This window comes from Etheostoma spectabile, chromosome 4 (genome assembly GCF_008692095.1).
Source record: "Etheostoma spectabile isolate EspeVRDwgs_2016 chromosome 4, UIUC_Espe_1.0, whole genome shotgun sequence".
Classification (NCBI taxonomy): domain Eukaryota; kingdom Metazoa; phylum Chordata; class Actinopteri; order Perciformes; family Percidae; genus Etheostoma; species Etheostoma spectabile.
In genome coordinates this window covers 28,779,594-28,804,093 of record NC_045736.1, presented here as the reverse complement: position 1 = coordinate 28,804,093, position 24,500 = coordinate 28,779,594, and the positions used below count along the sequence as shown (strand labels likewise).

The following is a 24,500-nucleotide window of genomic DNA, read 5'->3' as shown; positions in this document are numbered from 1 at the left end:
CCTTGAGAGCTTTGGATTCTGTGGAAACTTTTAAAATACACCCATAGACACATCTTTTCCGACAAGCTTTCAACTAGCAATATGGCTTTGTAATTTATGTGCTGCTGTTTTATTTGTTTTTACAGCAAAGCACTTTGTGAAACTTCTTGCCTGTGAAAGGTTCTATATAAACAAAGTTTACTTACTTACTTACTTACTAGTGTTGAAAATGTAAAAAAATAGTGACAAACATTGAAAAAAAGCGTGAAAAGTGTTGAAAAAAGCGACAGAAACGCAATAAATAGTTAAAAACATTGATAAAAGTGTTAACAAAAGTGTTGATTTTATATTTTGACGGGAAGACAACACAAGGGTTAAAGAAACTGCAAAGCAGGGTGGTAATTTTCATGTGAGTTCATCACTACAAGCAAGCCCTTTCACCACTGATATTATCTATATTCAGAGGTGGAAGAAGTTTTCAGATCCTTTAATTAAATACAAGTACTAATACCACACTGTAAAAAAATACAATGTTGAAAGTAAACGTCCTGCATTGAAAAACTACTTAAGTAAAAGTATGTCAGTATCATTAGGAAAATGTACTAGAAGTATTAAAAGCAAAAGTACTCAATGGAGAAAAATTCTCACACAATGGAAATGGTCCAAACTGTTGTGTATTTAATGTACTGATCATTTCAGCCGTACTTGTAGGCCGTCATATACATTTAAAACAAAACACCGTATGTTATAAACTACATGGGATTTGTGTGCCACTATCTTAAGTAACTAGTAACTAAAGCTGTCAAATTAATGTAGTGGACTAAAAAGTACAATATTTCTCTCTGAAATGGAGTGGAGTAGAAGTAGAAAGTGGCATGGAAAGAGAAGACTGAAGTAAAGTACAAGGACCTCAAATTTGTACTTAAATACTTGAATAAATGTGCTTTAATACATTCCACCACTGTACACAGTAACATGATCCATTATTAACGTAAACATATTGATTAATGCAGCTTTAAAAACCATGGGCTAATGTTGAAATCAGCACGTTGTCCATCTAGAAAATAAATCCATAGTATGTATTGATAATGATAATCATTGGCACATTACACTGCTGCTGTAATGATTACAGCATTATAGACAGGATACTTGAAGATCTGCATGGAGTGACTGTGAGTAACACAGCAACAGTGGGCCATGATGGGTCATGAGTGATGAGTAACACATTGCTCAACAGGGTCCAGGTCATTGACGTTCGTGTTTTGTGCGTGCTGAATACAAGTTGTGACACGTGTGCCCAAGGGTCATGCAGTTTCAAGCTCTTGCATTTTTTTTGTTCCTTTTCACTACACGGTGAAACATCACGGCAGTGACTGAGCATCACAACTTCTACATTTGTTGTCGTAAACATCTGGCATCTTTCCTGTAAATTCTAATTTCCCATTTATATTTTGTTTATTTTGAATCCTCATTTAATGATTTGCTGGGTATTTGTGAATTTTATCTGTTAAACAGTGCATGAAGTAAAGGTTTGCAACAGGAGAAACAAACATTATTTTTGTAACAAATAAAAGAAGCCAGCAGTTTGACAAGAAGTCCTCGTACCTGAATGACGAAATGGGTCATTTCTCAGTGTCTTTCATGTAACACATATGAAAAGAAATTGGTTCTTTAAAAAGACCTGACAATGCGTGTCCTTTCTTATAGAAGACAAGTCAAAAAAACACATTTTCTTTCACACACTGAAAACAGTGCACAAAGAATGGACAGTGTGAATTCAGGGGTACATGTCTTTGTTCCTCTTTCCACAGTCTGTTGCCCTCTGCCACCTAAAAGAGGGCCAGAGGTGATACATTAAAATGCAGAGAGAAGCTGGGGCTTTTCACAAGACACAACTGAAATGTAACAGCTGCATTATACATCCGCTCTTGATAGAAACTGTCAGAGGTGATCTGGAAAAACGTATAGTTTTTACAGGATAAAACCATGTTGGTATACAGAGTTCACATGCGCTGAAACAGGCTGTGTTGTTCAACACACTGTAAGTTAGAGAAAGTGGATAAGAAATGGCTGCGCACATACCAAAAAAATCCCATTTTGCAGATGACAGTGGCAATTGCTTTTTTTGGCTTTTATCAAGTGATTCAGGCATACTTAGATGTGCAGAAGTCAGAACTGTGAAAATTGTCAGCAAAAGCAAAATCCCACCCCAAAGCAAATAAGGCGTTTCCCATTTCCCCAGTGTCAGTTGCATAAAAACACTGAACAGCCCTGACAAATCTTTCTCCTCTTCATTTTTTTTTTGTATTTTCCCAAATCGACTGTCAACAGATCCTCGAGAATTTCAATTTTGTGACATTTGTGGGCGAGGAATTCAAAGCCCAGACACTGTTGACAAAAAAGCGTTGATATCCGCAGAGATACTGAGCAAACGCATTACATTTCACACAACAGAAAACTTGCAATTGGAAGCTTCAGAAGGGAGACAGTGGCCTCAGACACAGCTCAAAGACATAGCTACTGGACTGTTCAATACTAAATGAAGACTTTTTCTCTCTGGGGACCGCTGAACCCTTCTGGGAGCGCAGCGTTGCAGACATCTCCTCTGTGGCAGCATTCAAGGTGCAGAAGATAAGAAAAATAAGAAATGACACTGGAGAGGCTGAGCACTCTTGTTGTGTAAAAGTAGACAAGCTCTTTCCAAACCATTGCTTATTTAGACTTGTTGTCCTCAGGAATAGTGTCTTTTGGTGATACTTTACAGCCCTATCCACGAGTAATTGATGTCCTACCGTAAGTGTTTCTAATTATAATATAAAATATATCACAAAATACTCTGAAAGGTAATTGATGCATGGATTACATTCAATGGCAATGTGTTTTTTTTTCCAATTCAGTAAATGTGGGCCACTAGTAAATAACTTCAATGGAATTTCTGGGAGTGGATTCCGGTGCAGAGGCTAGGTCAATCAACATTAAACTTTTATGTAGACTTCAGCCTGACCAAACCATCACGGCTAATGTGATAGCACCCAAGGATGCTATCACATTAGCTGTGGTCGTTCACCCAATTTTAGATAACTTTGATGGGTGAGGTGTGAACTGTTTGGGCAAAAGAGATGCAGCATGCCCTGAGGTCAGTCGAGAGAGTGGATGGTACGAGTAGGAATCAACTGTCAATCATCGCCAGACAAGCACATCACTGTTGAAAGATTCTGCAAAACTCTTTTTTTTAACTTTTAGATTGATATTTCTTTTTTTTGCTATATCTATGCCTGACAACTACTGTACAGTATGGTTACAGCTTAAATCCATAACTTGTTTATATTAAGGAACTTTAATATATTTTCATGGTCCTCTGTTCTGCTGTGACAATAAAACAAACAAGTTAATTTTCAAACTTCAAATTAGTTTAGTGAGGACTCAAATAACTAATGTTAGGGAAATCTGTCCATATTTTGTTACAGGTTTCTGGATTTATTTTTAAATACATATATTGGCCGATATATCGCAGTATCGTATTTTTAAAATCACCAAATGTTTGTATCGATATGGGCCTTAAAAATCATTTATTGGTCGGGCTCTAGTGTGTAACATTTTGATTTTTTTTTTTTAAGATTATTTTTTGGGGTTGGTGGACAGGACAGCTAGGTGAGACAGGGGGCTGGGAGAGGGGGAAGACATGCAGGAAATTGTCACAGGTCGGACTCAAACCTTGGACCTCTGTGTCGATGCTCTACCAACTGAGCCAACACAGCCACATAGTGTTTTGATTTTAATAAACGTCTGTACTATTCAAGCGATTGCCAAATAAGTTTAAACAAAGCTAATCAAGCCGATCAGCTCCACAAAACTCACTCTGTATTTCTCAGCATGGCTTAGTTCCAAAAACTGTCTCGTCCGGCGACTTTTGCGCATCGAGCAAAGCGGATTACCTTTTCTGAAGAGTCCATCATGTTTTCTTTTAATCCTCCGTGTCCTCATTGGTTACAAAAACTGCGTGGAGGAGGGGTGGGGGTGGTGCGCTATTTGTCATTACTTATAACTCCTCATGGGGTGACAGAAACTGCACAACATAACTTTCAAGTTAGGGAAAGATTGTGATTACAGTTGTAAAAACAAACGTAAATATGAATGTTGAATAAAGTTGTGTTATACAGGGACATTTTTGGTCTCTTATATTAAGGTGTGATGAAGGCCACATGCCTGTTCACCAGTTTGACTCTCACGTCCGTTGCCTTGCTACTTGTTGGGCACACTACTTCTAAATTACCACTAAACACAGGCAGTAGAAGTAAACTGTGGGATGCAGAATGATCCGATCTGAACGCAATTGTTCGACATACTGGGACTTACTGCCAGACAGCAGCATTTCCTCGCTTCAAACAGTCCAAAAACAACGTAAAGATTGTCTTAATGGAAAAAAACACAGTGACCAGTAGTGTGTGTGAGGTTCCATATTATCTGCACATCTACTGACGCATTCATTCAGAAATTACATTGGTTTTCACGATGCCAGATGGCTTCTATCCGGTAAATCCAGGATATTATTATTCTCTTTTACTGTCCAACCTGGAGGCAAGGAGATAAAAACAAACGCCCTGTACGGACAGTACTGGTAGCTGCTGATTCTGAGGACGGACGTCATCTGAAACTTTATTAACATGTTGAATAAATCAATACAAAATACGTGGCAACCAACGCAACTTGACTGAATCAGCAGCAGCTGAGCCTGTTGCAGGTTTGAATATTCTCGCAGCAACACCAACATAGGTGTCCTTCAGATATGACGACTTGTTGAAAAGGAAAAGTTAGCTGCCCGTTCAACCTTGCATCATTTTTGAATAATTCCTTGTGAAGCTCTGGATTAATCAAATCCAACAACAGAAGAACCTTCCACCACATTTCTGAATTAAGTGCTCGTCCAAAGTTAGTCAACTTTCCATTATGCCCAACTTGCACAACACGGCAAGACTTTTCTAAAGATCAATTATATTTTCCATTTTCCATTCTCCAGTGGCCTTCTAATTAACCTCATTTCATTCAACCTGCAGGCAGTGATTATCTAGTGAATACACCCGTTTAATAGACATTTTATAAAAGTATTGCTTTGTTTTGTGCCTCATGTTGAGGCAATGATGCAATACGGTTATAATGATGTGTTTTTCTTGTTTAGATATTCCATAACGCCTTTACATTTTATGAATCGTGTTCTGTATGAAACACCTAATGTTGTAGAGTGCACTCTTAAGGTGCGGAGAGACTAAAATGAAAGTTTCAAAATGAAAAGGATAAAACCCTTGTTTCCATCACATGAGTTCTGCTCATTTTGAGTAGAGCAACACTGAGAGGCATCTCACCCATCGAGCCAGAGCCTGAGCTGGAATCCCAGCATCCCATTTTGAAATTGGCTTCACAGAGGGTTTAGCACTCCCCGCTTTGGAAAACGCGTTGAATGGAATGGACAACATCTGTGTTAGCAGCTGAGTTGACTTAAGCATCCTGGCATAGCGTTTGATTTGGAGAGCGCTGTGGCAGAGAGAACACAACACTTCACCACATCTCCGTGTTTGCTTCTATATTAAATGGTTTGTTTCAGTCAAACTCCTGTCTGTTTGTCTCTTTTTGGAAGAAAAAAAAAACCCATGTGGACACAGTAGTGGTGGTCTTCGGAGAAGTGTTGCTTAGCAACAACGACTCCGGTCAAGGCAAATTGATTTATGAATTGGGTTTGTCGAAGTTCTTCGGACTGCTTTCTAGAAAATAAAGTTAGAACACCACAGAGGACAAAGATATTTGCATCCACCTCTCTGTTATTTTCTCAGTCATTCCTCTTGAAACTTCGCACTTTGGCTTTCACAAGTCCTCCAAAATATACGTCCATATAGGTAGTTTATTCCTACCCCTTAATCATGACCCACAGGACTTTTTCATGAATTAGCGCCCCTAGAGGTGGCAGCAAATACAACCCACAGGAATGCTTTCCGTACTCATATCTAAATGCAACGGTTGTGGTTTGAAACACATCTTTCACGTGTTTTTTTGTAAAAACTGTGTATTTACCTTGAGTTTTAAGACGAAACATAATAAAATGTGTCCAAGGTATGTATTTAAATTAAGGCATTTGAAGAATGACAAAACAGCTGAAATATGTTTTGGCTATTGTTGCAAAGAAATCTTCCTTAATGACACCTAAAAATGGGTTATTTGTTTAAAACATACATATATGTGTGAATTTGACCCCCCTGTATTGATCTAAGGCAGGAAACTGCTGTGCACAAGTGCCATATTTCAGAGATGAGGCAAAAAAAAACAAGTGTGTCCTCCAGCGCAGAGTACAGTGCAGTGTGACCTAAGACACCATCCTTATTGTTTGTTCTCTACGGTTTCATCAAGCCATGAAGGAGATGAATGATGTGTGAGGACGCCCTGTGGAAAGCCGGGCTGCAACTCCGGCTCTGTTTACTGTGCTTTCTAGTCACCAGGCCCACAGCCATTTGTCACAGTAGTGGCGCATCGGCAAACAGTAGAGCACGCAGCCCGAGCTGCTCTCTCATTCATCAAATCAAAAGCTGATGAAAGACTTTTGACTTAAATGAGACAAAAGTGAATTGAGCTGTTGCGATATCCCAGTGGGAGCATCCTTTGTCATTAAAATGCCTAATTTCAAATGATCCCCATGGCTTGTCCCAGAAAATACACAATGACACAAAATTATCATTTAAATGAGAAGTAGTTATGTAATTTGTAACAATACGATTATCTTTAAAATATGCCAGGCAGAAAATATATGGGATTAGTTCTCCACAAATTATGTTTTAAACAAATTAGCATGACACTGATATCAGTGTACTTCTATTGTAGTCGAGGCGGGAGTTTGAGTGAGTGACAGGAGTGAACGAGAAAATATGTTACAACATGAAGAACAACGAAGTAAGAACCGTAGGCTAGTACGGTGACTACTTGCAACACAATAATCAGGAATGTGTTGCAGAATTCTAAGAGGTTTTTATTCAGCTATAATTTCCAAAGTAGTTTCTTCACAGACAGTGGCCTTAACAGACCAAAATGCAATGCAGCCACAAGACTAGACTATTTATGTTTGTTTACAACCCCAGTCTGCGTGTTGTTATAAGTCATTCTGTGAAAAATAAGAAATCAAGGCTTACATTCAAAGAGCTTCATTAACGTCACTAATTGTACTCCATACTGGCAGCCCCCGAGGCCTGAAGCCATTTTGAAATTAACCGTCTCTCTTTTTGTGTTTTTTTTTTTAAAGCAAATTAAATAAAAACCAAAATTGGCCCATGATTAAGCTTAATGAAAAAACAAGGCAGGCACGTTGGTCGGTGCAATGTAACAATTAGTAAAAGGTGAAACCGTGTTTTGGCTTATTATTCTGGTGTTATGTTTCTCTATACATCTAGGGAATTTTAGCTGCATAAATCAGTTTTTTGTTTGCTTACTGGCCACTTACAGGTTGAACTCCACACCAAGCTAAAAATGTTTGACATATAAAGTTGATACGGCAACTTGCTGGCAAACCCCTAGCTCTGTTTTGGTCTCCACCAACTATTGATGGAAGAATTTGGGCCTTTTATCTTGATAGTGGCCCACGATGGTCACTAACGCTGTCAGTCTCCCTGTTGGTGCTGCTCTGGGAGTGTTACCAGAGATTGTTAAAAACAGCTGTTGCTTTCTTAACCAAGGTTGGTGAGAAGGCCTTAAAACCAAAACAATAGGCCGGAGGACGCTAAACTACTCCGTACAACTGAGAGGAACTACAAGCAGACCTGTAAGTTTCAGTTGGTTTGTGACTAGGGGTGTCACCCTTCTCCAAATCTTCAATTCAATTACATTTTTGATTCTACAGTCACGATTTGATTCAATTCTCAATCTTTACAATTTTTTATGCCATATTTACACCAGACTTTTATGCAATATAATATCTGACTTTTGTTCGCAATGTACGCTACACTGTCAAAGTTAAAACAATTATTAACAGCATAATGTAACAATAACTTATATCTTCAGGCAATTGGAAACTTCAGCGAAATAACCTGCCATCTAGTTTCTCTTTTAAAAGTGAAGTCTTCTTCACAGAAGATGGCATTCAAGTTCACAACAAGACAAACAAAAAACAACAAAACAGCCATGTCCATAGTCTTCTTTGACCAATGAAGTGTCTTAACAAAGTATTTCCAAAGGTAGATAGAATTAAATAGAAATACTTAGGCAAATCATCACAAATTCAATACAGGAATTCATTTTAACTTATCATTATTACTTAGGTAGCCTTTCTTGCCCAGGGCCAGGCCAGCTTAGCGGCGTCTTTCTCGTGTCCTACCTACACCGGCCCCTGTTCCCTGCTCTTTCTCCCCTTCTACCTGCCTACGTGTTGCTGCACATGAGGGGAGGGGCTGCTCCTTTGCTCCCCATCACAGAACAGAAGAGAGAGGTGACTGTTTTGGCGGACACATGAGAGAAATACCTCACATACTCGTTAGACAATACTGGTATCTTTTCTACAGAAAGTCGCTAAGTTGGCAACACTGGCTGGTATGCTTCGTTCTGTGTGTGTGTGTGTGTGTGTATAGCTGGTCTTCTTCTGCTACTGGGTGTGTAGTGATCTGGGTCATTAGCACCTCCACTGGAGTGGTGGTGGAATCACTCTCTGCCTCGAGCAGCCTACACCACGTCTGCATTAAGAGAACGGGCTACACGAGTGTGTTATTTCCGCTTGTCAAGCTGACAGGACGTTACATGGGGGCAAGGCAGAATTGACGATTCCATTTTTAAATTTGAAATTCAAGATTGTGACTTGAAATCGTGACACACTTATTCGTGACTAAAGCGTGATTTTGGCTTCTGTGTTAAATCTATGCCGTCGCGTCGGCACTCACTGCCACTCTCTCTCTCTCTCGCTCTACCAAACACTCCCCACGCACACACACATACAAGCTCTGCTATTCTTCTAAAGAGATCGATGCACACACCGACACACAAGTATAAACTTCAGGCCACTCACGTACAATACAGTGAAAGCTCTGCGTGGAGCCTCCGCAGAAAAATACATCAGCTTAAGAGCAACTCCCTTAATATTTTATATAATCATTTGATCCATTGTTAGTGTAAAAATATTACTTTCCTGCAGCTTTAAAAAATCACAATGTTGTAAAAGGAAAAACTAAACTGGCACATTAGCGCAACATCTGTAGTCAACATCAGCTGTAGCATTGTCTGCAGAACCTGTTTAGGGAATGATTGTTTTTCAAGCATCGTGGCCTGCCTTGGCCTGTGGCTCCATCAATAGTCATTGTTCATACAAAATATTGAATAATGCAGCTTTAAATTCCCAGATACAGGCAAGGCTTAATATTGGTGAATATGACTGAGCTGCTCTGAGAAAAAATGGTACGAACATCTTGGTTCATGTAGGTGTAGATGTAGTAGTGATGCATGATATAAAAGGTTGAGGGAAAGTGGCTACACAAACAAAGTATATACTGGGGGGCTGTTATTATTATTATATTTTTTTATCTACACAGTGCTAAATTGATTTTTGGTAAATTCTTGGGGGCAAACCGAAGAGGTACAGCATAAACTCGTGTATTGTACTGTTGCTGTCGAGACACCAAATTAAAAGGAAAATCCAGTACATATAGTCTTCATTTTACAAAAGGGACGGGACCGGACAGGACAGTACAGGGTGGGACAGGGCAGGAAAGGGACAGGATACGTTAATATCAGCAGTTAGGGTACAGTACATACCACTGAATGATAAACAATAAATGCAAAAAGAAAAATTAAAAGGCTAATAAAAAAGGATAAAAGCAGGCCCAGAGGTGTATGTAAGTGATATTTCTCTATTCAAAAGCAATTCTATAGCGTATATTAAGATTCTCCCTTTGTCCTTGGGGAATTCACGTCATGAATAGAAGCTTCTCCACCTGCAAAAATTGCTAAATTGTAGTTTTAAACTCAAAACTGACAGAAAAAAAATTAAAGAAAGTGGAACGATGTGGCAGACCCAGCACAGATCTTCTAGAAATTTAAACCCAGGACAGACCTTGGCATTTTTCTCTACAGCAGAGGTCTTCAACAGTTTTCAAGCCAAGGACCCCTTAACTAAAAGAGAGATAGAGCAGGATACTTCATGTCGTGAATCAGATGAAGATGCATAATAAACTGGGCCTACGATAGCGTGTAGGGCTGTCTAAATCCTTTATACCTTTTTGCATAGGATACGAAGCTATTAAATAGCCCACCATTGTTGGCAAGATTTTATAAGTCATGTTCAAATGTTAAACTTACGTGTAGCACAGTGAACCCTTAGGATGAAATGTGTATGTGGAAGGTCTTAGTGACGACCTTACTAATGGGCCAGTTAGCAGTGGAGATTTATATTTGCTAATAATATGTTTGATTCATGGTAAGACTTTTGATTTTTTTGTAAAACTTAACTAAAAATTAACAATAATTTGGAAGCCCCCTGCACTGACTCTGCTTTTGAGAAAATGAAAGCTCAGAGAGGCCAATCTAACCCTGACCCTAACCCTAACCCCTAACCCTAACCCTAACCCTAACACTAATCCCTAACCCTAACCCTAACCCCCTAACCCTAACCCCCTAACCCTAACCCTATCTAACCCACCCTACCCTAACCCTAACATCTAATCCCTAACCCCTAACCCTAACCCCTAAACCCTCCTAACCACCCTAACCCTAACCCTAACCCCCTAACCCTAACCCTAACTAACCCTATAACCTAACCCCTAACCCTAAACCCTAACCCCTAACCCCTAACCCGAACCCCTAACCCAACCTAACCCACCCTAACCCTAACCCTAACCCTAACCCTAACCCTAACCCTAAACCCTAACCACAATCCTAACCCTAACCCCTAACCCTAACCTAACCCTTTAACAGCAGCAATTGCTTTTATACTGTAAGTACAACAATTAAAACTGAAAATCTGGGACGCTGTCAACTCGGGCTGCGCGAAGACTTCATCGGTTTCTCGGTTTATCATATCTGGGTCCGTGTCTCCTAACGTATGGCCTCATATGCCTGACCCTAACCCTGACCTAAACTTAACAATAGTTTAGCACACCTAACCTAACCTAGCCCAAACTTAACCATTTGTCTAGTATGCCTGGCCCTAACCCTAACCCTAAACTTAACCATTAGTCTAGTATGCCTGACCCTAACCCTGGCCCTAAACTTAACCCTTAGTAAACCATGCCTAAACCCAACCCATAGTTTAACATGCCTAACCCTGGCTAGTGAAATTAATATAGTCATTGATAAAGTACTTACTGCGATGCTGCGACAGGAAAGGCGTTTGAAGATGGATGGATGATGTACAGACTTACCTGAAGATGGGCCTTAACTTTAGAACCAGTCTCTTAAATGTTGGTCGGACCACCCCTCCTTCCCCTTCCCCATCACCCCCTCTCTCTCTCTCTCTCTCTCTCTCATTCATCTCCTCTAGACAGAGGGATGGATAACTCTCTCTCTCTCTCTCATCCACCTCCTCTAGACAGAGGGATGGATAACTCTCTCTCTTTCTCTCTCTCTCATCCACCTCCTCTAGACAGAGGGATGGATATCTCTCTCTCTCTCTCTCTCATCCACCTCCTCTAGACAGAGGGATGGATAACTCTCTCTCTCTCTCTCTCATCCACCTCCTCTAGACAGAGGGATGGATAAAACTCTCTCTCTCTCCCTCATCCACCTCCTCTAGACAGAGGGGTGGTTGTCTCTCTTCCCCAACCCCTTAGTTGAGGTTTGGTCACCTCATGTTTTCAGAGATGCAGGTAGATTACCGCTCTGAAGGTTATCCCAATATGGGATACCCTGAGGGTTAACGCTTTAGTATTGGAAATTGACTGACATGCGGTGGCCCGTGCATACCTTTAGTCTCCATTCAACTGCGTAGTCGTCGGACGCGTGGGGAGGCTCCTGGGATCCGAACACACCTAACCCTAACCCCCTAACCCTAACCCTAACCCCTAACCCTAACCCTAACCCCCTAACCCTAACCCTAACCCCTAACCCTAACCCTAACAACTAACCATAATCAACCCTGACCCTAACCCTAACCCCTAACCCTAACCATAACCACAACCATACCCTAACCCTAACCCTAACCCTAACCCTAACCCCTAACCCTAACCCTAACCCCCCTAACCCTAACCCTAACCCTAACCCCCTAACCCTAACCCATAAACCCTAACCCTAACCCAACCAACCCTAAAAACCTAACCCTAACCCCCTAACCACTAACTAACCCTAACCCTAACCTAACCCTAACACTAAACACTAACCCAAACCATAAACCCTACCTAACCCCTAACCCTAACACTAACCCTAACCCCCCTAACCCTAACCCTAACCTTAACCCTAACACTAACCCTAACTCCCTAACCCTAACCCTAACCCTAACCGTAACCCCCCTAACCCTAATCCCCCTAACCCTAACCCTAAGGTGCTACTAACAGTGTGGTTTTATCCTATGATGTATTTTAAATGTTTTAATATTATTCATTTATTTATCATCGCATGGCACTTTTTATATTTATAAGCACTTTTTTACAAAAGCACACATTTACTAATTTTAATGGTCTGTGTACTTTTTATCCTTAGGGGCAAGTAATTTAAACAGTATTTTAGTACTTTTAAATGTGGTTATGTGAAAGAATTATTTTTACATATTTTAATAGAATTTCTTTCAGACTGGACACCGGGCATTTTATTTATCAACACAACTCTGCTCTCTTTCTATATATTTTATTTATCTTAGTAACTCCCCCCCCCCTTTCTTTCCTCCATGTACAGTGTATATTATATATTTTAATTATTGTAATTTTATTTATCATAATTATGTGTTAGTGTCTCGGGGAGAGAAGCCGGAGCAGGAGTGGAGGAGACCTTTTATTTAAAGTTTTATGTTCCCGCTGTCCGTCCCGTCCTGTGGTCCTTTGGCCCTGCTCTGAGCATTTGGCCTTCTTTTAAACAGCTTTTTAGAACCGAACCAGGTCTTGTAAGAAGATTTTAAGTGTTTTACTCACACAGGCCCGTGCCCCTCGCAGCGCCCATCCAGGGCACTGCATTCTACCCTAACCTAACCCTAACCCTTATGAGGTCAGAAGGGGCAAGATTCCAATTTGTACCCCCCCTCCCTCTCCTCCTCAAAAGCTACAGACTCAGAAATGGCACATCATAAGGAATGCTCATTGTGGTACTGGCTCTAGTGGCTGTATTTCTGCACCAAGGCTGAATTTTGGGAAATAGACTTCAGATACAGTATTATTATTATTATTATTATAAAAACATCCAAAGAGCACCATGTCATGGGACTTTTAATATTTTGGGGACATCGGTGGCTGGGTAGCTGGTAGCAGTGGCAGATTTCCTGCAAGTCTCCATGACGGTGGATTCTTCTGTTAAGCCTCCGGATCAAACTTTGTACCATATGTTGGTTTTCATCTCCCTTTAATGTGAACCAGGCGGGGTTTAATAGTATAGCTAAAATTCCAATCAGAATACGGCATATGGCGATCCCAACAGAGAAAGTCTGGCCATGGGCACATAAAACAAGTAGCAAAGAAAATCTGAGTATATTATTAGACTTTGACTTCTATCACTGACAAGAAGGTCAGCCTGGATAAACATCAACAAGACCCTTTCTTTTCTTTGATGGTACAGAATAATACTTCTATTATGTGACTTTGTACAGTATGTCAAAGTTATCTTATTAGTCCTTAATCCTCAAGGTTTTCATGATATAAAAAGCCCTGGTTTTTTTTTCATTTAAAGATTACTTTTTGGTGTTTTTTTCCCTATTATTTGATAGAGAAACAGTTGTGAAGGGGGGCAACAGATGGGGGAAGACACGCAGCAAAGGCTGGATTCAAACCCCGGCTGCTGCAAGACTCAGCCAACATGGGGCGAGCGCACTAACAGAGTGAGCTGTAGGCCGCCATAAAACCCGTTTTTTAAATATTATGGCTGACATTTTGCAATGGCCAACTAACGTATTTGCACTATGTAACTGTGTCTCTACATTGTAGTCTTTTGTTTTGGCGGACTGCTCCATTCACATGAAACAATGAACATTTCCTACTGTTGCTTCTTCACATGAAAACCGTCAAACTGGTGAATACATGAGGTGGCTGTCACAGAGGCTAGCAATCTTGTCGGGTGCCCCAGATTTTCAGATCTCAATTTGTTTTGTAAACATTGGAGACCAACAACATAATGAAAGTTTTAACCGATTTTTAATATTTCAATCATATGAGCTCCAAAAAAAAGATGTGGTCCATTGCGGTTTCTTTCACACTACAGAGTTTCAAGTTTCAAAATCGGGGAAACCAGTCTGTAACATTAAAGTGCTCATATTCTGCTCATTTTCAGGTTCATAATTGTATTTAGAGGTTGTACCAGAATAGGTTTATGTGGTTAATTTTCAAAAAACACCATATCTTTGTTGCAACGCTGCACCTCCTCTTTTCACCCTGTGTGTTGAGCTCTCTGGTTATCTACAGAGGGAGACATCTCACTTCACACTCTGTTCCATCTTCATTGGGAGTCGCACACGCGCACTACCTAGGTTTAGGACTACTAGCCAGTCAGAAGCAGAGTGTGAGGGCGTACCACGCTAGCAGCTGGGCGAGCATTATGGTGTGTGTTACAAAGTGAGGCATGTTTGTCACAGAAGTACAGGCTGGACAACAATGGAGCTGTCTGGAGCAGTTGGTGAAAAGAGACTCTTTTGGAGATGGTAAGTCCCTTTGGGGTGCTCAAAAGATGTAGGAAGGAAAGGGAAAAAGACAAAAAGCATAATATGAGCACTTCAAGATTATATTATTAACAGGATCATTTGGGCAGATAATCAGTTCAGGGTAGTTTTGTATCAAGAACACCCCAGGGAATGTCAGGAGGGGTAAATTGGCCCCAAAATCGGTCCTTTATTATCCCCTAGTGCGGAGCCTGCTTAAAGCACGACAACTTTAATGTTACAGTTGTATTGCTGTACAGTCTATTGTGCAATTGATGGAATACAACTTTAATTTATTTTGTTTGACGACAATATTCTTTTTAAATATCACTCCTATGTTGGAGTCTGGTCCAATACACCGAAGCATATAGGTGAATTTATCAGTCACACAAGCCTGTAATGACTCCTACAGCTACGTTAAGTGTCATTCAAACATTGAAAAACTTCACACTAAATGTTAAAGTAAAAACTAGTTTTCTAGGATGACAGGTAAGTGTTTCATTTCAGAGGGAGAATGCCGTGTGTTTGCCCAATAGCACACTGCATGGAAGATAATGTGATTTTGTGAAAATGTTGAGTTTGCGTTGCCGTCATGTTGCTGCCACTGGGTTGGCTTGCAATCATCTTTTTTTTCAGATGCTGGTAAGCTTTTAATACGATTTGGCATCTTAATTATGACCTTTTGTTTTAAATGATTGCATTATGCTTCTTTGTAAACCTGAGGATAAAGAAAACACACATTCCCTCAAGTAAAAAGTCTTTATCTCGTTCCAAACATGGTATTAGTCATTGCTTAAGGCATTTGCTCTTTTGTCAATTCAAATGCCATCTGGGGAAACACAGTTCATGCTGCCCATCTGTTTGCTCAAATTTATTGCTGTTAATTTTGAAGACAACCAGCAGTGCACACTGCCTATAAGTTGACAGGTGGGGAAGGTGTGAAGCTGGCTGTGTGCCACAACATCACAGCCAGCAGCCAGCCGCTTGCTTCTTTGTTCGATATCCTACAGTATGTTACAGTCATCGGACACCGATGATAATCAATACAATTGGTGTCAGAATGTCAAATTTGAGCCAAGTGCATGAAGTTTGATAAAATATTTTTAACTCAAGGTCCACTTACTATTGTTTCCCACAGGTGTAAACGCCATCTCACGATTTCACGAATATGAAGCCGGCTCATGTCACATTACATGCGATGTTTGTCAGGTGAAAACAAGTGGCAGTTTAGTGTTGTGGATTTCTTAAGGATAAGGCTTTACACACAATCACATATATTCCTGTTGGCAAATAAAATAACACGTACTGTTTCTTGCATGTGTCTTCTTATATTTGTTACATGTGGTTCAGCCAAATCCTCCGGCCCTTACTTAAGTGAGACGAAATATGCAAGACGCACATCTCACCCTGTGTGGCCACTAAGTCACGTCTCCTACAGTCGTGCTCCCTTACTCTGTTGCATTTTTTTTTTTTTTATACATATGCTGGAAGGGAGAGTTCTTACAGAATTTGAGGGTGTAGTTACCCTTTAAAGGACTTGGCTCAGGATCAGCATGCAACAAACTTAATCGGGATATCCCTACTACAGTATGCATTAGATGGCCCAATCACATACTGACAGTGATTGTTACAGCCTGCACATCACATTTGCACATTTGCATAAGACAGAGACTTTGAGACATAATGAAGGAGATGATGGTGGGTGGTATTTAGTTTTCAATCCATCGTCCCTCAAACCATTAACTGACTAAAGACTGCAGTGTGCCGGCAAAGGCCCAGCTATGATGAGCACTGGTCATGAAGCCAGCAGATCATGAAAGCCTCTCTTTGAAAACAGACTTAGACAAAAAAAAAGCATTTGTATTGGGACGTAATGAAAGAATTTGTTTCCATGGCACTAAACTGCTCTTTGCTGGCTCAGCTCAGATGATAAAAGGATGGCTGATGCACATTTGATTGTGAAATTTTCGCTATCAAAGAGAGGATATAGTGATTCTAAATCAACCATAAAATTGCAGATGGTAATCCAGTGAACGCCAGTAAATATGTTAAATGACTATCATCATTATCGCCTCTTCCTGCCTGACCCATGGCATACATCATTACCTTATCAATGAGATGGAACTTCATCTTTCTTGGAGGAAAATGTTTTCTTTGATTTTCATAACAGAGCAGTCAGTGTGATAGTACTTTTGTTTTCTTTTGTTACAAACACAAGTCATATTTAATATTTCCAATAATGGTTGGGCCAAGAAAGCATACAAGTAATGTATTGTTGTTCTGATAAGGCTGTAAATTATCTTGTGGGTAGTCAGTGAAGTATAGGCTATACTTATATGAATTAACCTTTTTACATTTGCTAGAACAATTTCAAGACACAAAAATAAACACAAAGCCTTAAATTGATTTATAGACCAAGATCAAGTTAAGATATGTGAGCTCTGCAGAAGGAAAACAGTAGCAGCAGGATTCCGGTCAGTTAGACAATGAAATCAGATAATCTGCTCCAACATCAGATAAGCATCACCTGTTAGCTTCGTTCATCTCCTCTCTGCTAGAGAAGATCAATGTCAACAGGGTCATCATTTCTCGAAAATAATCTTTTCTATGGCACTGCTGGTGGATCATGTTATGAAGTTGTTGGCTGCTCGCTGCAGTGCAACGTCAGACTCACCGTGGGCACAGCACAGTATCACTATGATCTGATTGTAGTCGGTGATACAGAAATGCTTAAAAATCCATTTGCAAATCATCCCACGCATGGTCAATACGGAACAGAAGAAGTAATGCAGTTGATCTCCATGCCACATAAAGGGAAAACTGTACTACTTTATGCTGATTAAATAGACAGTAGGCCATTTAAATAACTAAATACCACATCAATTCCATGTTGGTGTTTGTTTTCGGTCCCCAAATCATTAAACTTGTCATTTACATTAATGCAGGTCTCTGTCCACTACCATTCTCACTTGCACCAATGTAACATCACCTACTCTGGGCTATGGTAGCGTCTGATATCTCCGTTACTGTCACATGACCGCCTCTGGTGTTAGACATGGACACATAGACACTATATCAACACTGCTGTGTTTTTGTTCGCTGAGGTGTAAAATTCCTTAAGTTTCCTTTGTTGTAACAGTTTTGGGAATGAAAATTGCAAACAAAAGAAACCTAATATGGCAATTACACATATAGGTGAAGAGATAATGTCTGATGCTGAGATTGCATTTGAAACCTAAGATGCCTTATTTTACAATATATGTCCTATATGTTACATTGGACATTTCATGCACATTCCCCCACAGTTTAACACGACATCCCGTATGTCTGTATAAAACCTTGGCATCATGTCTGCAATTTTAAATAAAGTTATGTGAGTTTGAACAATGCTTACATGCTCGACATGCATTAGTAATGATGGACCTGCCATTGGCTCTGGCAGAATGGAAGGAGATATTGGAGGATGAAATGCTGTGCATGACAAATGTTTGGCGAGGGAGAGAGAGAAATTGGATTTTAATGTGTATGCCAGAGATGAACTATAAAGCCCGAGCGGCATGTTAATGTCAGGTGGAAAGGGTGCCACCGCCTGAGGACATTTTCCTGTCTTTACTCTCTCTGAAACAGAGAGAGTAAAAGACAGAAAGTGAGTTTTGACAATCAAAAAAACTCTCCCTGAATTGAATTTGTAGGCTGAATCCTCTCTCAGTTCTCTGCAGATGTATTACGGCCATTTCACAGTATGTGTCAGCAAAGGTAAAAGCTTGCTTATTATTTCTTTGCTTACTATTTCATCCACTCTTATTTTCCACCTGAAGGTCAGAAGCAACACAGTCTAAGTTGATATGACTGTGGTGCATCCAGACTGATCCTCTCAAAGTAGGAGGGCATTTCAAAGTGCCATGTTTGGGGCTCGGCTCAGAGCTTATCCTAACAGTAACTGCTGTGAAAAATGTGGACCGAATGTTTGAAAAGGCCTGTTCATGACTCAGTAGGCCACGGCCCCCAGTGAGGCGGCCCATGCAGCAGATAACACAAGTCCTCACCTGATTGGATCAGAGTGGAGGAGCCTTCTCGTCAGCACTGCAGCTGCTGGCAGCCAGAGCGAAGGGCCACAGCAAGGCTCAGACCACTTAGGCCAGAGAGTCATTAGTCTTACCCTGAGCTAGGACTGGGGCTCAGGGGAACCTGCTCGCCTCATACCAAGCAGTGTCAGAACGAGGCTTTGTGTGATTGATTATACTATAGCAGTTTTTGCAGGATGACGCACATTACTGAAATTAAAAAGACCATTCTATAATCTATATTATTCCTCTGATGAGGACAAATCTGCCTGCTTGGTACATGTAGGTATGCTGACAGGGAAACTCCAGCAACTGACCACAAAAAAGCCAAAAGCCTGTTTTGCACAATTAGGTATATATTTGAACAACATGCTGATGTCTGCACATGTATTTTTGAATTTTAGCAACGAGTGATTTTTCCACCTCTTCTTGCCCTGCAGCTTTGAAGGTCTAGCCCAGGTGAAATATTATTAAACCATACATTTTCCCAGTATCCCTCTCTACACTGCAACACTACTTTATTTGAAGTGTGCATCAAAACCCCACATGTTCTAATCTGGCTATCTGCATTACACTTCCCCAGATGGCCGGTACATTGAAAAGCTAATGCCCTAAAAAGCTCATGACAACAGATAGAATATATTAACATATGTGTTGCCATTGCCTTACATTGAAAAGTCTATTTGTCCTTTGTGGAGGATGTTGTATTCTGGGTAATAATTGTTAAACCAAAATACAGTGAACCGGGATTTGCAAGACAACATTTGGACATTAAAGGGAATTTGTTCATTGCCCTCAACATCACTTCAATAACTAATACAAGCAGCTCTGAAATTGCATTGTTATTGAATACTAGCCGCGGGAAATTCCTGGATTACCCTTTTTCTCCGTGTATCAGTCCACATCACACAGAGATGGGGAGTGTTTACTGTGAATGAACTTTATGTGATTTAATCATCATTTGAACTTTTGACTTTCTCTAATTATCCACTAGTGTAGCTATTAAATGTATTAAGTGCTGTGACAGTGTTTTTTGATTTCCTGTGGATCTACCACATTTCTGGGGTGTTATTCTTCTAAGTAAAGATCAGGCAAGAGATAATTAAACCTGCCATTATTGATTTTATTGGCCAATTCGGAGCAGCAGAAACAAGTTGGGAACAAAATGATGACACATCAACTTAGCCGATAAGTGTGTCTGTCTGCTGTTTAATGCTGAGTAAGTAGTGTATAGGGGGGTTTTATAGGTTTAAACTCAGTAGCCTTGTACAGCTGAGAGGAGCGACAGATAATTCTCTGTATAGATTCATCACCTCCTTCAAGTTATCACAATGTCATTTGATTTGGTTATTATAAATTATGCAACAAGTAGGCCTGGATCCGATGGTCAATTAGACATTAAGAAGGTGCTCAAATTAGTATGACAGCACACCCAGAGCCATTTAAGCACATCTGGCACATCCCTTAAAATATCACTGCGCCGGGATTGATGTTGGGATGAGTGGGTTGGATGAGGGTGGGGTGGGAAGTAAGGTGGGTGGGTGGTTTGGTTATTACTATATTACTATGCTGAACCACTTATACTACACTTTTGTTTAACAAAGATTTAAACAACTTTAAATTCAGAATTGTCTTTTCATTTGGTAAAAAGATGTAAAATGTGTTGAACAACAGAATATCACTCCGCCCTTTTTCTGTCAACAATACCGAGTTGAATTAAAAAACGTTTTTGAAAACATTTGTATGCATATTAGTATTGCAGGAACCACAGTGGAACACACAAAAGCTCTCCAACTAGTGCGTAAAGGGATTGATCGAACACTAACGTTAACTTTCACTGGATATGTTTGGCTCAGCCATGCCGGTCAGGCGCCATCTTGAAAATAGCTGCTAAATGTGATTTTTGCGGATGTACGGGAGCTACATCTGTCGATAGAAAACTTATTTTTTCTCAGCAGATATCTCAGTGACGACAAGATTGAGCTAGGAAAGCTGTTTTGTTTTTATATGTTCGGTTGTTATTACGTTTGGGAAGTCCCTTGGACCTCTACAAAGCTAGCGTTAGCTCAAGCTAGCGGCTGACTAACAGGAAATCATCTCTGTTTAAAGTTTGCGGTCATTTAGTATCTAAGTCTATCCATGTAAAAACATTTTTTCAGCAGATATCGTATTTATAACAGGATAGAGCTAGCAACGCAGTTTATTGGGTTTATATTTGCGGTAATTATTCAATTTGGGAAATCCCACAATCTGTAGTTCAAGTTGACTGGCTGACTGAACAGGGAGGGAATCAAAATTGTCTCCGTTGCTTTATTTTTTATTTTACGAGCAAAGTGCCCCACAATATGAATGCAGTTTGATTATTACTTTTATTTAGTTGGTAACCATTGTTGTATGATCGCAATATTACACTGGAGGGTTTGATTTAACTTCCTATTGTTCAGTGATGCTTGCGAACTTCGGCACAAGCGCCTCGGTCCTGGCCTCTCACTGGCGTGCCAATAAAGACGTTACATCAAACCCTTGAGTGTAATATTGCTTGAATATACACTCACCGGCCACTTTATTAGGTACCCCATGCTAGTAACGGGTTGGACCCCCTTTTGCCTTCAGAACTGCCTCAATTCTTCGGGGCATAGATTCAACAAGGTGCTGGAAGCATTCCTCAGGGAGTTTGGTCCATTTGACATGATGGCATCACACAGTTGCCGCAGATTTGTCGGCTGCACTCCATGATGCGAATCTCCCGTTCCACCACACACCCAAAGATGCTCTATTGGATTGAGATCTGGTGACTGTGGAGGCCATTTGAGTACAGCGAAATCATTGTCATGTTCAAGAAACCAGTCTGTGTGATCCAGCTTTATGACATGGCGCATTATCCTGTGAAAGTAGCCATCAGAAGTTGGGTACATTATGGTCATAAAGGGATGGACATGGTCAGCAACAATACTCAGGTAGGCTGTGGCGTTGCAACGATGCTCAATTGGTACCAAGGGGCCCAAAGGTGCCAAGAAAATATTCCCCACACCATGACACCACCACCACCAGCCTGAACCGTTGATACAAGGCAGGATGGACCATGCTTTCATGTTGTAGACGCAAATTCTGACCCTACCATCGACTGTCGCAGCAGAAATCGAGACTCATCAGACCAGGCAACGTTTTTCCAATCTTCTATGTCCAATTCGATGAGCTTGTGCAAATTGTAGTCTCAGTTTCCGTTCTTAGCTGAAAGGAGTGGCAACGATGTGGTCTTTGCTGCTGTAGCCCATCTGCCTCAAAGTTGACGTACTGTGCGTTCAGAGATGTCTTGCCACCTTGGTTGTAAGGGTAGTTATTTGAGTCTGTTGCCTTCTATCAGCTCGAACCAGTCTGGCCATTCTCCTCTGACTCTGGCATCAACGAGGCATTTCCGCCCACAAACTGCCGCTCACTGGAGTTTTTGTTTTTCGGACCCTTCTCTGTAAACCCTAGAGATGGTTGTGCGTGAAAATCCCAGTAGATTAGCAGTTTCTGAAATACTCAGACCAGCCCTTCTGGCACCAACAATCATGCCAAGTTCAAAGTCACTCAAATCCCCTTTCTTCCCCATACTGATGCTCGGTTTGAACTGCAGGAGATTCTCTGACCATGTCTCATGCCTAAATGCACTGAGTTGCCGCCATGTGATTGGCTGTTAGAAATTAAGTGTTAACGAGCAGTTGGACAGGTGTACCTATTAAAGTGGCCGGTGAGTGTAAATTCTAAGCCTTTTTAAGTATTCTTTGCAAATTCACCAACAGCTGTGCTTTGGGATTTCCTTTGCACTGTGTCTCTTTTTCGGACACATTTGCAACTATTGCTAACAGGAAGTATCCTGACTATTAAATAAGAATAAATTAACTAACCACTTCCTGTTTGATGGAGCATATATTGAGAAAAGCTGCTAGAGACCAAGTGTTGAAGACAGCAGGCTATGAGAGATGGGGAACAGAAAACAGTTATGTATGTACAGTACATGAAAATGTCACTTTTTGACATTTTCCCACTTCATAACTGCATTCTTATTCAATAGTTTTATGTTAACAATGAACAATGGATGACTAAGTAAAATGTGAAAGGCGTCGCTTGTAATGCACAGAGAATTATTACCCAACTCTGCAGCTCTATGCCACTTTACTGGGCCTTCTAGCTTCTTTTAGTAATTATAAATCCTCTGGTGGCGAGCAGTTTCTTCTTTTTGCTCGTCAATGCAGTGCGGAACGAGGCGTGAAAGCATGGCCGCAGCTGAATGGAGACGTGAGGTCAAACATGGAGCCACCTGGATCTGAAGTTCACTGTTTGACCTGGCAGTGCCGGGCTGCGTGCATCCAGGGGAGAAGCAGAGCGATCTGAGATGTCTAACACGGGCCCATCTGCCCGCCTCCCCTGGGTCCCCGGCTACCTTTGCCTCGCCATGTGTTCCCCCGTAGCCTACATTCCCAAATTGGTGGCAGCCGAGCCCTCATCCAGCATCTGTCTGTGCTAGATACGTCAGTCTGTGCCTACCCTCTCACAGGCCCTCCACAAAAAAACAAAAGGACATTTTCGCACTCCAGGCTTCCAACACCTCTACAGTAAATTAACACCTCCGCAGAAAGAAAGCGATGTCTTGCCTGAGAGCTTGGATTACACGTCATCAAGTGCTGGGCCCAGACAGTTGACATTGCCGTGTAATCATCATTACCCTCACAACTGCTTCGCAAGTAGGGTCACAAGGAAGTCGGTTCTCAAGTACCATACAATAATGTTCAAACTGTTCCTCGTCTGAAGAAGTGTATATTTAGCCAAGCGCCTGTTTAGCCAAGCTCTGAAAATTTAGAGACACTGTGGTCTGTGTTTATTTCTATGGTTTGTGATCTCTTGAGAAAATATACAGCATATGATAAGAGTTTTTATTTGACCCTTAAATAGTGTGTGGGCTACTGTCTGCCACAGAATGAAATGAGTACTTTAATGTCTTCTCATGATGCGCTGTGTATGCATAGATGTTTACCCTGCAGAGCAAAAATCTTAATATTTTCTATCTTGTCATTGTTGACAATACGATTTAGTCCACTTCCAATAACAATAATTTAAAGCAAAAAGAAAGAAGTGGCTTTAGATTCTAGTTCCAAGTAAAAGTTATTTTTTCCTGAAACTTCAAGTTCTTTAAAGTCTTATTTCCAATTGTCAGTTGGATGTGTTTTAGTTGGAAGTGTGTATTATGTATACAATTATTATGTCAGCATAAGCTTCCAATTCAATGATTTCAAATCATGGCAGATCAACTGAATATGGTTTATTTGGAACAAGGTTTCCAATAAAATGAACAATCAATAAAGATTTCCTTGGTTTTAAATTGGGATTGATTTAAATCCACATTTTCCTTACAATTACTACCGAATGACACAGATCTTTACAAGAAACCAAGGACTTAAAGTAAAGCATTACCAAATGTATCTCTCTGTTTAAATCAAAATGATCAAACTGGCAGAAATCATGCATGTCACTAGAGTTGAGAACATTGGAGTAACACCTCATCTGAAAAATACAGCAACCGGACAGGGACCATTTCATGATTTTGTTCCACGAATGTTCCAAAATGCCCCATGGATATTCAGCATGGCAAAAGAGCACACCAAAAAAAAAAGTTTTGCTACATTTCTTTCCTA

At 40.5% G+C, this 24,500-nt stretch overlaps 1 long non-coding RNA gene across 1 annotated transcript in view; it reads right to left on the bottom strand.

Annotated features, from left to right (window-relative positions):
* The window catches only part of LOC116688124 (uncharacterized), an 18,735-nt gene extending 17,814 nt beyond the window's left edge, over positions 1 to 921 (bottom strand). The window contains exon 1 of the long non-coding RNA XR_004331715.1: positions 910 to 921. This is a non-coding gene — a long non-coding RNA (uncharacterized LOC116688124). The remainder of the gene's footprint in view (positions 1 to 909) is intronic.
* Positions 922 to 24,500: the final 23,579 nt, after the last annotated feature.